Source organism: Podarcis gaigeae (assembly GCF_964106915.1).
Source record: "Podarcis gaigeae genome assembly, chromosome: 12".
NCBI classification, from domain to species: domain Eukaryota; kingdom Metazoa; phylum Chordata; class Lepidosauria; order Squamata; family Lacertidae; genus Podarcis; species Podarcis gaigeae.
This window is the reverse complement of record NC_139688.1, coordinates 60,724,495-60,739,186: the sequence shown is the minus strand read 5'-3', so window position 1 is coordinate 60,739,186 and position 14,692 is coordinate 60,724,495. Positions and strand designations below refer to the sequence as shown.

The window sequence follows — 14,692 nt, the reverse complement described above, 5'->3', positions numbered from 1 at the left end:
GATGACCCTCGGGCCCCTTCCATCTACAATTCTATGATTCTATAAAAACAAAATGGCAAATCTGGGGAAAGTTGAAGCTGGAATCCTTCTGCCTGACAGACTAGCTTCCTATACACAGAGGGGTCCCCTGCCCCCAGGATGATTTGAAGATAAGAATCACTAATCTACAGAAGTAAGTAATACAGTCCAAGAAGAATTGTACAACATGGTGGTTCTGGATATCTAATTTTATTTTCTATCTTCTGCAAAATGAACAAAGGCTTGGCACACACATTTTTATAAGTTATGTATGCCTACACTAATTCAAACAAAACAAGATTGTAGTGCATTGCTGAGAAATGTTTTATTGGGGATTTCTGCTTATTGAGCGATGGATTATGCTGCCATCTTACAGATCCACAAAGCAGTGTAAATTCTGAAAGACTTTGCCCTCCAGGGATACTATATAAGCAAGTAGCAAGACTTACATTGCCATTTTATTTGGAAGGCTACGGCGCATATTTGAAAGCATCAGTAATTTACTTTTTTTGTTATTACCATGAAAAAGGGAGAATGCAAACAATATCGCTGGTGACATCTTTGTATCATGCCAAACCACTCCATGTGTGGAAGTCACCCCATCTGCCTGAAGCTGCAGTTGTCACAAGCGCCAAGGGTCACGTTAATTGCAAATGGAAAGAAATCTTTAAATGCCTCTGAATTGAAGAACCCAAACTATAAGGGGACTGCCTAGATAGCACACAGCCATTTTACCGTACAGTTAGTGCCTGAATGGCTGTATCAGTCTGAAACTTCCTGGGCCCTGCACCCACCCTACTTTCTTCTTCCAATGTAGTCAGAGTGGCATGGATCCTGCCACGAGAAATCAGGAAGCACATCATGAATCACCAGGTAGGTAGCAATACAAACCTGGGCTGGAGTGGGGGGGGGGCTCCCATAAGAAGAGCAAATACAACATTTTGTGTGCAGGACAGAAGGGACGGCTGTCATCTACAGGCTATGCTGCTTGTGAACTTCTGGTGGTATCTGCCGGGCTGCGGTTGACTAGACCTTGCCCATCTAGCATGGCAACGCAGAAAAGCCTATGGGTTTCCTTGCTGGATAGCCCAGGAAGAGCTACCAGCCATGGAAGAATCTTCTAGTTAGTGCTGTGCCAGAATTGGTCCTCCATTTCCTTAAAAGTGTTTGTCCCTTGTGAAAGAGGCTTCCACTTTTCTGCTTCATTCTTGGGACACTTTCTAAGAACTGTGGTGCTTGGCAGGGCTTTGAGCTTACCTTATCACTGTGAGGTGACCAATGACTCTGTGTGTAAACATTTCTCCAGCGTTCTGGAGCTTCCCTGGCTGCCTGCACTCTGAAAAAGTCACATGGGAAGAGTTCCCCTGGGCTTTACTTGAAAGATTGCCACTCAGGAGGGCTGCAGACTGAGGACCTCTGGTGAGATGATTTGTGCAGTGGAAGGAATGACACCTGCAAACACCCCCTGATCACCTCAAAAGACGCACCAAAAAACCCCCACCCCTCTGTAACTCATGAGAATTTCACGGCAATTTTCTCTCCCTTTTCATAACTTTTAAACTTAATTTCTTTTCTCATAGATGGGTGGCGAAGGGGAGTGGGGTAGAAAGGGTTTTTTTTAACACATTGAGTATTAACGTTGTTCCCTAACCAGAGGCAACTGCAAGTCCTCATTATATTTGTCAATTAACTTGTAACCATCCCATGTATCAGGCACATTTTTGCAAGAATTGTTTCAATCATGTCTTTGATTTTAACCATTCATGAAAAAATTAATGTGTGAAAAAATCTTAACTCTCCTGACAATACATCCTCACCCATCAATAAAGACAATATTTCAATCTTTGAGGAACTCAGCTTTCCATCCACCTCAGACGGAAGAAAATCTATGTGTTCTCTCAAACACCAGAACACAAACCTCCAACCAGGATGATGAGGTAAGATTAAACCATATAATTTATGTATTATTTCTCAAGATATATTGATCTTTCCAAAATGCTTATTGATCTCTCTGAAATGCTTATTAAGTGAATCTATTGCTTATAAATTATGTCTTATTGCTGAAAATCTTATTATTTTCTTACTCTCAAGACACTAGAGGTAATGCTGATATTTATTTGGACTCTTATAAATGATAATTGGTGCCTGCAAAAATAAATTATCAGCATAGCTGGCAGGCTGGTGACACTTTGGGGCATTGTAACTATGGGGTAGAGGAGGAACAAACATCCTTTCCCCGTATTTCTAGAATAACATCTGAAACGGGAACTCGTACAGGCTCGCCATGCATTTACTCTTGGATTTCAAAACATCATTCAAAACAGCCCCAAAGCATCATTTTTCTGGCCCTGCTCTGTCTTGCTGTAATCCCAGGAATGCCCTTTACTGCCTTGTCTCCCAGAAGCCTCACTCCACAGGTGACTTTACCAAACAGGCGCTTAAGCGACCTGCAAGCACATGCCCTTCTCTGTACCTGAGTCCCTTTGCTCACAGTCATCTCCAGCATGGCTCTTCCATTACACCATTCATAATCTCCACCAAGGACAAAAGGAACTTTCCAACAAGCACTGTCCCTACTGGTAAATTAATCAACAGTTATTTGCATTCCATAAACTTAGGGCCTTCCTCCCCATGTTGGCACACAACACTCCTCTTGTACTCAGAATTTTGCCACTGAGGATTCACGGCCAACATCAATCTTACCTTAGGCTCCCAATTCAGTTAAGCACATGAAACATGCTTTACAGTGATGAGAAATTTAATTCACCCCCTTCCCTTCTTTAGAATGCTCACCTTTGCTCCAGGTAACTCCTCCCCTTAGGAAAGAGAAACTTTACGGACTTTACAGACTTCTGGGGAGGTGGCAGACCTGCTCAGCTGCAACTGTTGAAAGCTCCAACAGATGTAATTAAGTGGTGTATTTATGATAGAGATATTACTATTATCTCTGAGGACAGAAATGACCTTGGAATGAACTTCCAGAAGTTCTAAAAAGGATTGTTATCTACCATGGGATCAAGAAATATTCACAGAGAAGATTCAGAGAATCTAGTGAGGGGTCTGGAAATAAAAAAGTGCATGCAGGATTGGGAATGTGTGTTAACATGGGATCTGGTACAAAGAAAACCATGTTAACATTGGCTCCTTTCTATTCCCTTTCTCCCCAAGGAAAGCGTTGAATGAAAATCTCGAGGACTGACTTGTCCTGACATGATCCTTTAGATCACGACTAACCCTCATTTGTATTTACAGAGAATAAATCAGTGCTGTCTGAGTCAGGTTGAGGTCAGATAGGTCAAGGATGAACTAACGGAAGTGGCCTTGTAGCTCAGGATGTCTCTTCCATGCTTGAGTTCCACTGAGCACGAGATCAGAGGAAGAGTATCCCTCACAGCGAAGGGTGACAAACGGGAATGCCTTTGGACATTGCAGCCATGCTGGAGAGGTGGGAAGGTTCTCCACATGCTACAGAGGAAGTTACACCTCCTCTGATACCTGTTGTTTTAAAACATAAAACTTTTCTGAAGCATAGTATGTTGAGTGTTCTCTTGAAGTCAACCACACAAAGTTAATTAACTGCCTTCATTCTTGTAAGTTGTCCAACATCTCATCTCTGTGCCTGAAGACAAGAGCCAGGAGTAATGCAGCTTGTCATCTTTGGTTTGAATATGTGTGTGAATGGCTTTTCTTTTCAGGTAAGCTTGGAGTAAAAGTCTATTAACTATAACAAGAACCCAAGCTACTCTTAATACTTCTTAAGGCCATTATAAATATATAAGAATTGACAAAAGTTAAAAATATGGAAGCAATTTGCAATAACACCCAAACAAATCACTTTTGCACTTTTATTTCTATACCCAGCAGCTTTTTGAACAAACTTCTTGCTATAAAGATAATTCTGCACAAGTATTATTTCCACTCTGAAGGGCTTTCACATACCCAGCTTAACTGAAAAATTTCCCATCAAAAAATTCTATCCGCCTTTGTTTGGATCCAAATAATTGTTGCCTATCATGTGTTGAAAGAGCTGCCTCGCAGAGTATATTTCGAATATGTGAACAGTCCGTCTATTCTTGGACGCACACAGACACAAGCACCCTTGTGGACAGTCAAGAGGTGGGGTGCGCGTGGGTGTCCCTTCACGGGCCAGGAGGTGAAGGAGGCACCATCTCCGCACCAGCCCCAAAGGCCAGGTCCCAGCATGTTCCCCCCTTGTGGCTCAGGCCTCCACGAGGGAGCCTGTCATGGGGACACCTGGTTACACCTCCTCAAAAAAATCCCTCAGGGCGATGGCGCCCCAGCCTGCCCACACTGCGACTCTGATTGAGTGCCATTTCCACTCTCAGCCCTTCCACTTCTCTATGTGCATTTCTACATGCAGTGAGCCACAGGTGTCAGGCCTTCGTTGCCTGCATGATGGGTTGTGCAAGTGGGGCTCTATATGTGTTTACGTAGCCCCACCCAGAGATCTTTTCCCCCAATCCAAATAATTGTTGCCTCTATCATGAATTCACATCATATTTAATTGGCTTTTGAGATTATGCTAATACACCAAACAATTCTGCCATCTCTTCCTCCCTCCCATGTAGGTCTACTGTCTGTTGACAATACAGTATTTGCAAAGCTGTTTGGGACACAAATCCTTATGGATTGTAATAAACAAAAAACTGCCCTTATTCCCTTATGGGGAACACAAGAGCCCTTATAGAGTCCTTTGTAGGTTCTCCATCAGTCAGAGAAAATAACAGAGGCCAACCAGAGAATACTGAGAAGCAAAGCAACCAGTAAGCCTGATCTTTATTGAACTGTTGCAAGAGGGTGCTCCCCTCACATGCAGGAAAGGAGGAGGACCCTGAACAAAGGTGTGCCCACCCTCATATAGACATTTTAAACTGCCCACCCTGGAGTCTAAGACCACCCCCAGAAACATCATACATACATCACAGAAAGGGCGGTCTACAACAGAAATCTGAGTGCGTTGTTTATCTCCTGTTTGGCAGGTTACCTGTTAATGGTTACTTGATTGGATACCCTGGGGAGCCTGGTCAGTCTTTTGTAATGATAAATACTTAGTTTCTAAGCCAGGTCACAGGCTCACCCTATGCATACACAGACATACCCTTAAGACAGGATTTGTGAAGGAAAAGACAATGGAGAGACTTTTCCATTTTCCTTCAACCCTACAGAGAAAACATTTGGTCAGTTTGGGAGTCAAAATGGCCTCTGGGCTGTTCTCCTGTGCTGCTTCTGACATGTGGCTCATATATTCATGTACGTGTTTGCTTGGTACATTTATGAACATTTATTATTATATATAAGACCTTGATTTTTTTTATTTCAGGATGTTCCTGGCATTTCTATCTAAAAGAAGGATTTTGAGATAAATTCTGAAATGGTTTTAGCAATTAGTGTAACAAAAATAGTAGCCTGCTTATACACTAACATAAAAAAATTCAATATACATGAAAAAGCAGTTAGGCTTTCTCTAGGGTAAGATAACCTGGAATATGTGCTGACTGAAGCTGATAAACTTCAGCAGCAAAATGTGATAAAACCATGAGTTAGGTTTATTCACAGACCATATTTAATGCCTGCATTATGACAGAAGATCAATCACGTAAATTCACTTAGAATATCTACAGCATATTCAGTGTCAAAGAGACTTATTTCACTGATGAAAATAAGAAGTGACCTTATTTCTATGCTGTTAAAAGCAGACAGGTATTAAAAACAATAAAATCAAGGTTCTATTTAGAATTCCAAAACAGCTATCAATGTGCCTAGTTATACTCTATACTGAACAGGGTTGCAGTCCCCTTGAAAGAGCAGGTATGCGGCAGGTGGACTCTCAGAGTCAGCTGAAACCCACGCAGCCTGAGGGGCACCAGTTTCAGATGCTTCAGAGGTGCCGCCATTTCTGGGCAGAGCTAGGTTGGCCAACCCATCCCTGGGAGGCTCCCACTCAGATCACCACAAGGAGTTCTGCAGGGTCCTGCCCTCAAAGGGGCCACAGGGGATTCAGTCACTATGGAATACGGCTACCAGAATTTTGACGTGCATGACTAGGTATATTATCCCAATCTTTTAAAAAAGAAAAAACTCCCTTGGCAGCCTGTCTGATTTGGATCCAATTCAGGACCCTGGTTCTTACATGACTTGGGACCTAAACGCCAGGGCCTCCTCCATACCAAGCTGCATGTGCTCTCAGATCTTGAGGTTGAGGCCTCTCTCCTGTCCCTCTGTCTTTGTAGAGTGGGAGGTGGGAGTTCTGGTCTTCTTTCTTCTTCTTTGCTTAGTTGACTTTGCAGAACTTGCAGGGAGAAAGAATTTCGCTAAACGTTAGAGAAACCTCTTAATGGTCAAGATGTTTGACCTCTCAGGAAGTGGTGAGCTCACATTTGCTGGAAGCATTTAAGCAGAAGCTGGGCAGCCAATCACTAGGATCCTGCATTACAGATGGGGGGGTGAACTGGGGTCCCTTCCAGCTCTCTTAAGCTATGATTAGGTGGGATAATTCCACCATTGTTGTGTGTTTTGATTGGGGAAGGCTGATAAATCCAAATTTCCAATAAATTTAATCCAAGGGAATGAATAACAAGTTTAGGACAATGCTGTAAAAATCACCATCAAGATAATGTTTTTAAATTACAATTAAGTGCCAGACTTCTAATATCTGAAAAATGGAAGCTAGATAACCACAAAACATCTGAATGTTTTTGAAAGCATTATCCTTTTCAAAATCTTCCTTTTCATAATGAGCATCTTCCTGCAATTGAGAAACTCTAATTGAAGGCATTTAAGACTGCTGCTCAGAGGCATAAGGAATACATATGAAATTGTTCTCTTGCATTAGCTAGTTCATATCTGGTGTTATGATATGAACCCCCCACCCCACAAAACAAAAACACATAGCTGTACAATAGCATCTTAGTTCTGATTAAGATCTGATTCACCCAACCAACGAATTATATGCGCCAGTTTAAAGGCTGTGATAACATTTCACTGAAGTAATACACTGGGCCTTACTTTCAAAAGGCACTAAATTGTGTGGAATGTTTTCAGATCAAAGCCAGACAGTGCAGGTGCCTCACATCAAAAGCCTTCTGTCACCACAAGGAATTAAGCCCGTGGTGTCAAGGAAAGGCCCTGGCTCACTCCCCAAAGGCTTTGCATTAATTTCCCTATTGTGCAAAGGGGACGATGAGTCCCTTCAACTCAGCTGACAATCTGCAAGGCAGGATGCTACTTGACACTGCGGTAATTAGAAAGCTGAAAGAGGAAGCAATGGAATCGAAGAACTGCTCACTTGGGGCAGAAAATGAGAGGTCATGAGAGAGGCTTTAATGGAAGAGAGCTCACAGCACAGAACAAAGAATGACGAGGTCAGCAAGAGAAACATTGCAGTAATAAACCAGTGGGAGACGTACAACTCCCCAAGTTCCACTTGGCTCTTTTAACTCAGCAGTCAATAAAAGGGTAGCACTGAGTCAGTTTACTTAGAAGTGGTTGTCTTCCCTGAACAATTATCTATGGTTGGATGGTAAGGAATTTAAAATCATGTCTCATCAACAATTTGGAATAAGCTATACGTGTCCAGCAGAAGCTGATTTCGAATGTCACCAAGTTCAATAAATCCTTTGCAATCGGTTGACTTTCCCACAGCTGGAAAACAAATAAGCAAACCTCTTCTTCTGCATATGCACACTAGTCTTAGCAACTCAGTGCAGCTTCGCTCACGGTCTCTCTGCCTTCTACTGCCAGGAAGGCACACGGGAGATGACCTGCAGAGAGGCTCCTCAAGGTGCCTTTGAAGATGGCCCTATTCCAGGCACCTTTACAAGCCTCTCTGCAGGTGGTCTCTTGTGAGCCTTCCTGGCAGTAGAAGGCAGAGAGACCATGAGCAAAGCTGCCAGCAGCATTGAGTTGCTAAGACTAGTTGCATTTTAATCTCCCACGATGCCCAGGAGTGTTGCCCAGTTGTCCAACTCTCTTCAGAGCATGGAGGCAGAACAATTGCAAGGTGCTAAAGTCTTTGTAGATCTGTGGCCTCAAAAGAAGATGGGGGCGGGGAGAGAACAATGCTAATCCCCTACCCCATTCTTCCAGCCATGTAGCATTTAAAACCACAGGAGGGTCACCAATTAAGAGAGAGACCACGCCAAAGTAGACAGCCACATTTGGCCATGTGTGGCTGGGGGCTTACAATCATTTTATCCGATACCCCTAGGAACAGCTGCCCTCTGTTCTAAGGTAAATGTTTCTCTTGCATTGCTTTTCTCTCTGTTTCTTTTTTATTGCAGAATGAAGGAGATAGTATAGGAACAGGGAGTAGGCTGTATGCTGAGACCCTTGTAATGCCTGGCACCCCCTTCTAATTCCTGGAACAGCCTGGCTAGCTTCCTGGTGAGCTGATGGGCTATTAAGAGGAACAAAGGAAGTGGCCCTGTGCAAGATAGCAAATGAGTAGGGTCCCCTCCCCCAACTCAAGGGATCCTTCCTGCAAGTTTTGGCAATGGTTTTAAAATGCTACTGATTTGTGCTTTTTGCATGTTTGTGGCGATGGGAACTGTTTGATGATGTTTAGGAAATACTCTGAAAGTCTTGTGTGTGCTTGAAAGCTGCTCTGTGCTGCAGTGGCACAAAGGAAAGTGGGATCAAGGCATTTGGGTAATGCAGCACTGGTACTGAGGCTCATAATCCTGGTTTAAATATGACGGAACTCATCACTTCAGGCCTGCGGGGGGAGGGGGCTGGGTAAACTATTTGGATACAGAACAGACTGGGAGCGCCTGAAGTGATCTGATGCACTTGCCTGAGAGGAATAGGCTGTTACTGGGTTGGGTTAATTGTGTTTTATTATCAGTTTTTGATTATATCTGTTCTAATGCCTCCACTAGTCTGTCTGTGATTTTTCTAAAGGTAAGCTGAATTTTGCTGCTTACACATCTGGGGATAGGTGTTCAGTTCTGTGGGGAAGGGGTAGTGTTATGAGTTTGTGGGTACCAGACCTCTCTCACCCCTGGATTCAGTAGGTGTTAGAATGTAAGCAAGGCTTGGGGTATCAAGATGGGTTCCAGACTTCTAGTCCCTGGATCCAGCAAGAAGTGTTATAATCTAATCAAGCTGGCCTAACCTCCTGCTGGGGGGGTATGGAGACCAAAGGAGATGCAAATGGGTGGTCCCCTCCCCTCCCTCCACTCATACATAGTGAGAAGGAATAATGCCAGAGCTGAGAGTTGGGAGCTGTGTGACTGAGAAGCAAGGCAGCAAGCTGGAAAACCAGAGAAGTGCAGAAAGGGTTGGTATTCTTGAATCCTAGGCTGTGACTATGGGAGAAACAAGACCCTCCTTCACAGGCTCAGGTTGTATAAATGCATAAATAAACCATATACCCTAAAGGCATCACAGTCTCTGCTGTGTCTCATTTCCAAAAGGGAACACAAACCCTGGGGAACTGCCAGGAACCCCTGGAATCTCACATCGCTCAGAGATTGGGCTGGTGTGCAGCAGAACGTGGCTCCCCAGGACCCAGTAGAAGGGTTAGCCTCGAAAAATGAACAAGAGGCTGACTTTCCTGAGGAGGCAGAAGCAGTGGCGTAGCGTGGGGGGTGCAGGGGGGGCCGGCCGCACCGGGTGCAACACCTGGGGTTAGGGTTAGGGGGCGCAAATCCACGGGCTAGGGGGCGCAAATCTATGGGTTAGAGGGCGCACATTACTTGCCTTGCCCCGGGTGCTGACAACCCACGCTACGCCACTGGGCAGAAGGGTTAAACTTCAGAGCTAGCAGTTCCTAAGGGCTGGTTTCCAAAACTGAAACCCCACAGCCCTCCCTGTGAAGGAAGGGCCAAGGAGAGGCCAGGCTGCCAGTGGAGAAGAGAGAGGCTATCCACTGTCAGTGGAGAAGAGCTGATTCAGACTCTCAGTCCTTGGAGGAGGCGTTGGGAATGCCTCAAAGAGGAGCGGAAGGGGAGGGGCAGACATACGAGGTTCTGGGGTAGATCCTGTCGGAAGCAGAACTCGGATTCAGATTAGAGCATCTATTGAGATTAGATTAGAGCAGATTAGAGCATCTATAGAGGGGTGCGAAGCCCCGCTCAGGATGTTTGTTTCTGTAATAAAAAGTATCTTGAGCTGACGGGAGTCTGCTTACTGCCGGAAAGCTGGCTAGTCACCAGGGATTGTTATACTGTCCCTCTAGTCAAAGAACAAACAATCAAACTATCTTTGAGCTCATCTGATAACTGTGCAGAAATGTAATCATATTTAAAACCTACTGAGGTACATATATTGTTTCTGGAATAGAGAATTACTAAATAAAAGCAATTTTGTAGGTGTTCTAAACATTGTCACTGCAGAAAATACATCTTACCAGGGTCATTGACATCAATCCAGCAACATGTCCCTGCATGTCCAAGGAAAGTGACAGATGCTCCGCTGTTAGCAGTGACAAGGGATCAGAACTCCTTGTTTTAGAACTGGGAACCACTATGGGAAACAATGGTTGGTTAACCAAAGACTTTTGCTTTTCACTTAGATAATCATGAAGGGAGGAGGGAAGGGACCTAATTCATATGTCAGCTTCCAAAAGTTGAGAGGCCAGAAATCTAATTCATACCTCAGCCTCCAGAGTCAATAGATGATCATCCAAATACAGCCAGCCATGTGGAGGCTGCCACTGTCAGGCTGCCAGCCTAGCAGAAGCCCTGAACCACTTCTGAGCCACTCCTAGGGAAGCCTCTGCTCACTGGGTCATAGTATCTTACATCACCTCAAAACAAAAGCAGCAGTGAGTCCACAGGCATTCAAGAATTGTGATAAGAAATAGAAAAGGTTAATGCAAGCTGGCACTAGTTCCACATGAACATGATTCTTTTAGTGCATTAGTTGTATTAATTATTTCTGTTGTGGTTCTACAGTAGCTTATAATATTTAAGAAGCTGATACCCAAAAACTATTTACTAATGAGCTGGCATTCTGCCATGAGAATGAGTAAACAGCATCTAAAAAATTAGTTTTCTTTTGAAAAATATAATAGGACAGAGTTTACAAAGTATGTAAGTGCTTGGGAAGCTGAATATGGCCTGTTACACTTGAGCAACTTCACAAACTACACAGATTTTATTTAATGTGTGTATTCTCTCCAGGTAGCAGATTTGCATAAATGTTTAGGATCTGGTGCAAGAAATCTGAAACAAATGCTGAAGATACGCACCCAGGTATCAGCTTCTTAAGCATGGGGACCCATTTGAGGATCCCAGTATCAGTAATTAAGGAAGAGACAGAAATGCAACTCTCCATAAAGTATACTTCTCATTCTCACCTCAGTTTCTTCTTCTTTTCTACATTCAGTTGCATCCTGCCAAATTAGGCCAATACCTCAAACCTCAGATCACCTGGTCTTTAGTCCATAGACCTGGTCTTTCTCATAGTCAATTCTGTTTGTTATTTCTGCCACAACAGACTAACATAGCTGCCGCTTTGGATCATTTGGTGGGAAGGCAGGATTCCAAAGGGCACATCTATGGCTTCCCCCAAAGAATCCTAGGAAGTATAAAGATGCTGAGAGTTCTTTGGAGACTTCTATCTATGGATGTCTCCTAACATCTCTCAGCACCCGTAACAAAATAAAGCTCGCAGGATTCTTTTCTTGGGGGGGGGGGGAGATGACTGTTTAAAGTGGTATGATATGGCTGAAAGCATATAGTGCAGATGGACCTAAGTAATAAGCAAAAGAAAGCTAACTGATGACGGGGGCCTGAAGGGAAACTCTGGCCACACAGAGGAATCATGCAAGATTCCTTCCACTGCCATCCTGTCACTCCCTGCTGACGTGGTCATGAAATAGCAAAGAATGACATGAATGACGGCTGAAGCATAATTGCCATGGTTGGCAATTCATATCTTACTCTAGACATCAGTGAAACAGAGGCGGCCCCTTAGGCTTAAAACCGGTGACACAGAAACAAAACTCCAGACCTTAAATCTGGTGAACTTTTCCTTTCAGAAAGATCAATCCCTGATTTCCCAGGCGACCAAGTCACTGTGGACAAACTGATCGGTCACTGCTGAAGAAATGAGAAGGTGGCAGAATGCCAACCAAAGCCTTTATGGACATTCACTCAAGCAAAGAGCTTGAAAAGGCTATGCAGAATGAATTAGGCTACGATTCTCCACATCTACTTGCCACAGCTGAATGAAAGGACACCAGGGAGACTTCATTTTCCAAAGACTTGCTTTAAAGGCCACACTTTCAGAAATCTCTTCTCCTTTTCCATGGTGACTAACTAGGAGTATTATTTACAGTGGTTGAAATGGTAGAAAGAAGCCAGGAAAGAGAATGTCATGACACAAAGCTGGGTTTTGCTGTAATTTATATGAATCCCTGCTTTGAAAAATAGCCTGCTACAGCATGAAGGGAAACCTATGATTTATATTAACTAAAGAAAGAGAGTCCTTTTTTGCAGCAACTTTATGTGTGACTTCAGAAAACGATGGAAGAGAAATCTGTTTGGTCCACATTTTTAAGTGAATGTATACCTACTTCATACCTTCCGGACTAATATATAGAGCAGGGTTGTATTTCCTTTTTTTTTTTTTAATGAATATTTATTAGCTTTTTCCCCAATAGAACAAAAAAAAAAAAATAACAAACATACAAAAATACAAAATTTAAAAACAGTTAAAAAAACACACACATAAAACTTCAATTACTTAATTTCTTTTGACTTATTTCTCAGACCTCCTCACACCTCCCCTTCTTGTATTCCAATTCAAATTATTAGCTCAGCAAATCCTTATTACTTATTTCTCAACTTTAACTTAATAATTTATCTTAACATATTATTATTTTACTTTTTCTACTTCATCCCTTTCCTCAATTTATTTTTGCTAACCTTATTTTCATTTAATTTAATTCATTTTAAAGTCCAATTCTCCCTTATCCAAACTTAAACATCAATACTTATCCATCAATTCTTATTCTTAAAACATTTTTTCTAAGGTCGACCAAGATTCCCTTCCACGAATTTCCCAATTTTCATACTAATAACAAACAAAATAAAAACAGATTACATTGTAATTATGAACCCTTTGGATTCCCAAACTCCACCCCCCTTTCCCGGTTTCAGCCCCCAACAAGTGTCCATCAGTCTTGATCTACTATCAGCCTGGAGATCTCACGTCCGAGGCTCTTAATTCTCTCTCAGTTCCTCTCTGCCGGTCTTTTTGATAATCCTTAATATTGAACACCAAATCTCGGAGAAGCTCCAGCCCAACAGGACCCATGTTTCTTCCAGCCAGACCTCCATACTTAAAAGTAGGGCCTATGGGGTGTTCCAAATCTTGTTTATTACTCTTTTCCAATTCAAAAATCCCCAAAGCTCTAACTTCCACCTTAATCAAATGGAACACACAAGATGAAACGGTTAAATCGGCTATGATAAAGTGGGCACAGGACATTGGGTATAATATTATGTTTGAGGACTGGGAAAGGTTGTGGACTACTGGCCTGAATTTCACTGCATGCAATGCTTTGAAAGAAAATGTAATGAAAATGATATATAGATGGTACATGACCCAGTCAAACTTGCAAAAATATACCACTTGTCTGATAATAAGTGTTGGAAGTATAAGGAAAATGAAGGAACGTTCTTTCACCTTTGGTGGACTTGCCCTAGAGTGAAGGCTTTCTGGGAAATGATATATAATGAGCTGAAAAAGGTATTTAAGTATACCTTCTCTAAGAAACCAGAGGCCTTCCTTTTGGGTATTGTTGGCCAAGGGGTGTTAAAGAAGGACCGAACATTTTTTATGTATGCAATAACTGCAGCAAGGATACTTGTCGCTAAGCATTGGAAAACTCAAGATCTACCCACACTGGAAGAATGGCAGATGCAACTGATAGACTACATGGAATTGGCCGAGATGACTGGCAGAATCCGAGACCTGGGAGAGGAGACGGTAGAAGAAGACTGGAAAAAATTTAAGATTTATTTGCAAAAATATTGTAAATTGTATGAATGTTAAGCAGGATGCTTGATTATAAACAACTTAGCACCATTAAAACAGACGAAGTGAATTATGAAGATAAGTCAAATTCAAGAAAAAACAAATTTTTAGATAATTATTAGGCTAAGTTTAATTTTCTAAGGAGTGAAACAAAGGTATCTAAAATTTGATATAACATTGGAAAATTAGATAGTAAGGATGGAGATAAGGTGATAAATTGCTGGTTTAATTTTTATAATTTGGAACGCAGGAGCGGGAGATGTGAGGAAGTCCAAAGGAGATAAGAAAATATGTTATGATATGTAATACTTTTGCTTACTTTTTCATACTGTAATAAAAAAATCCTTAATAAATATTATAAAAAAAATATTTTCCTTTGTTGTCATCATATCAGGCCTCAAACTCTCTTTTGACATCTGCGAAATTACAGCTCCTCCTTCCTTTTCTTCAGAAGCAACATATGTCTCCTTCTCCAAATTCTCAAAGCTCACGAGTTTCTCTGTTTGTCCAGTTGCACAGGCTTCCTGATTCAAATCCTTATCAAATTCAATGAAATTATTTAATGTTAAGTCCAGAGTTGTAACATTTGCGTGGACAGGCGGAGTCCCCAGATCCCGTGCGGTCCCCACGTCATGTGGAATAACGACTCAAGACAACGTGCTATGGG

The 14,692-nt window shown here is 42.4% G+C and overlaps 1 protein-coding gene across 2 annotated transcripts in view; it reads right to left on the bottom strand.

The window, feature by feature from the left end:
* Nucleotides 1-14,692, bottom strand: part of CNTNAP2 (contactin associated protein 2) — a 1,058,844-nt gene that overhangs the window by 535,196 nt on the left and 508,956 nt on the right. The gene's annotated exons all lie outside the window — the stretch shown is intronic.